Here is a 2897-nt window from a genome sequence, read left to right on the forward strand (position 1 = left end):
AAATTCCACAAACTTCTAAGGGCCATTTATAGGAAACCTACAGCTAACCTCATATTTAAGTGTGAATATTTGATATTTTCTCCCTAGGATCAGGAATAAAGCAAGGATGTCTGCCCTCCCTGTTACCATTCAACCTTAATATTGCAGGTCCTAGCTATTGCTGTAATGAAATTAATAGCATAAAAGGCATAATGATTGACAAGAAATATGTAAAAAAAATTTATATTTCCATAAGACGTGATTGTTTACATAGGAAATCCTCAAGGACTCTACAAAACAACTACTGAAAATAATAGGTTAGTTTTGCAAAGTGGCAGGGTACAAGGTTAATATATAAAACTTGTATTTTTGCATTTTTATATAACAAAGGAAAACAAATGGAAAATTAAAGAATATTCCATTTATAATAGTGCCAAAATGTAAAAGAACTAGTAATTTAACAAAAGATAAGCAAGGCTATATACACTGAAAACTATAGCATATTGTTGTTAAAAAGTAAAGAAGACCTAAATAGAGATATTTACTATGTTCATGGATTGGAAGAGTTAACATTGTTAACATGTTAATTTTCTTTAAATTGACCTATAGAATTAATCCAATCTCGATCAAAATCTTAGAGCCTTTTTTGGTAGAAATTAATAAGTTGATTTGAAAATTTATGTGAAAATGCAAACAATTCAGAAGAACCAAAGTAATTTTTAAAAAGAACAAAGAAGACATACATTACATGAGTTTAAGACTTGCTATGAAGTTACAGTAATCAAGACAGCATGGCCCTGGTGAAAGAATAGATCTATCCCATGGTTAATAGAACAGAATAGTGAATCCAGAAAAAAACCTGTACATACACGCTCAATTGATATTCGCCGAAGGTCCCAAAGCAATTCAGTGGGTGAAAGAAAATCTGTAACAGTGTTGGAACAACTCGATATCCCTGCAGAAAAAGTAAACATCAAACCTTAACATACACAATACATAAAAGTTAACTTGAAATGCCTCATAATTGTAGTGGTAAAAATATAAAACAGCAGGAAAAATATTTGAAAATTTGGGTTAACCATTGTTTTCTTAGAACATAAAAGGCATAAACCACAAAGGAAAAAAATGAAAAATTTGACTTCATGAAAATTGACATATAGCTCTTCGAAAGACACGTTAAGAAAACAAAAAGGCAAGCCATATGAATGTGAGGATAGATATACACAGCAGCAAGTAATTGGAAAGTGATTCACCATAGTGCCAAAAACAATATAATTTGAATAAATATATGGTATGAGGAATAATTTATAATTCAGTAATAAGAACAATTAAGCCAATGATAATGGACATAAAGATTTGAACAGAGTTCACAAAGGAAAATATTTGGCCAATAGGCTCATGAGAAGATACTTAGCATAAGGTCGTGAAGGTCATTTATGTAAATCATAAAGAGTTATCGGCGGAGGAGGCGGCGGGCGCCGCGGGAGCTGGGCAAGTGGGTGCAGCGCTGGCAGGCGGGTCGGGGCACGCGATGCAGCCGCCGCCGCCTCCTCGCCGGCCGGGCTGAGCCGCCGCTGGAACCGCGAACCGAGCGGCTGCCGGGCGCGCCAGCAGCGCGGGAGAATGGGCTGCGGCGGGAACCGGGCGGATGCCATTGAGCCCCGCTACTAGGAGAGCTGGGCTCGCGGGACGGAGTCCACATGGCTCACCTACGCCGATTCGGACGTGCCGCCCGGGGCAGCGGCCCTGAGGCGGGCGGCCTGCACGCAGGTGTGCTGGAACATGGCGTGCCCGGATCGACAGACCCAAGTGGAATATCCAACCCAGAGAAGATGAGCTGTGGGACCTAGTGCCCAAATCCCCAGGGCCTCAGCTTAGACCCCCTGACCCAGAAACAGAATGGCCTCCAGACCACAGAGACTAAAAGAGCGGACGTCTGCAAAAGAAGTCACCGTTAATGTCGCACACAGCATCCAACAGGTGGTCAGAAGTCGAAGAATCACAAAGAACTGTAGCAACTAGCAGAGTGTTCAACCAGTTGAAGGGCAGAGGGACTTCTTTGGTGCCCTTCACATCCTGGACCCCATTGTGGAACCTTGAAGACGTGGGTGGCCCTTACTGTGTGGGAACGCTGCCAAGTGCCTTGGGAGACTGTCATAGCCTGTTGGGACATTCTCAGCCTCCTATTTATCACTTAAATGTATTGGCACAATACTCCCACAAGGTAATAGACTGCAAATGTATGTTCAGTTTGATTCTTGCAACTCCTGCAGTGTGGTCTGATGGAAAAGTGGCGAGCAAAAGCCACAGGCCAGTTTAGGAAACGGAAGAGTAGAAGGGGTAGTTTCCTGGCTGAAAGAGTCACAGTCGGTTCTGAGCTCTCCTGGCCATGCTCCTGCGCACTGTTTCAGGCAGGCTTATTCCTTCATTCTTCCTTTTTGATATGCCACTATCACAAAGCTTACCGTGTTCACTTAAAAGTTGGCTTTCACCCGACTCTAAACCCACATGTATGAGGAATCAAGAAACAGGAAAACTGTTATTCTTGTTTCCTTAGCTCAGGATGAGACAGATTCAGATCCAATTTTACAGAAACTAACCCCACCAACAGCCATGGTGTGTCCCAGGGAGGCCTCTGTGATACAGTCACACCCATTTCTCTCTCATGTGCCTTCAGCATCCCCCCAGGCCGGGGTCCACGTCAGCCTCTGAACCATAATATCACGGTAGTGGTCACCTCGGAGCCATCAGGGCTCAGCAGACATTGCATTTTTCCAGCTTTCCACTTCCCTTTGCTTGTGTTCTTGAGTGTTTTCTCTCTTGAATAAGGCCATTTGCAGTTGTTAATCAAAGACCAGGCTCACAAGAGGGAGAAAATCTGGAACATGTTGGATTCCCTTTGGCCTCTCTGCACAGCC

At 42.9% G+C, this 2897-nt stretch overlaps 1 pseudogene; it reads left to right on the forward strand.

Annotated features, from left to right (window-relative positions):
• The first annotated feature begins 639 nt into the window (after positions 1-639).
• On the forward strand, positions 640-2031 carry LOC149749236 (brain and acute leukemia cytoplasmic protein pseudogene; annotated as a pseudogene).
• The last annotated feature ends 866 nt before the right edge of the window (positions 2032-2897 follow it).

This window comes from Delphinapterus leucas, chromosome 5 (genome assembly GCF_059928025.1).
Source record: "Delphinapterus leucas isolate spDelLeu-1000000601 "Yukka" chromosome 5, BTC_Dleu_Yukka2, whole genome shotgun sequence".
Classification (NCBI taxonomy): Eukaryota; Metazoa; Chordata; class Mammalia; order Artiodactyla; family Monodontidae; genus Delphinapterus; species Delphinapterus leucas.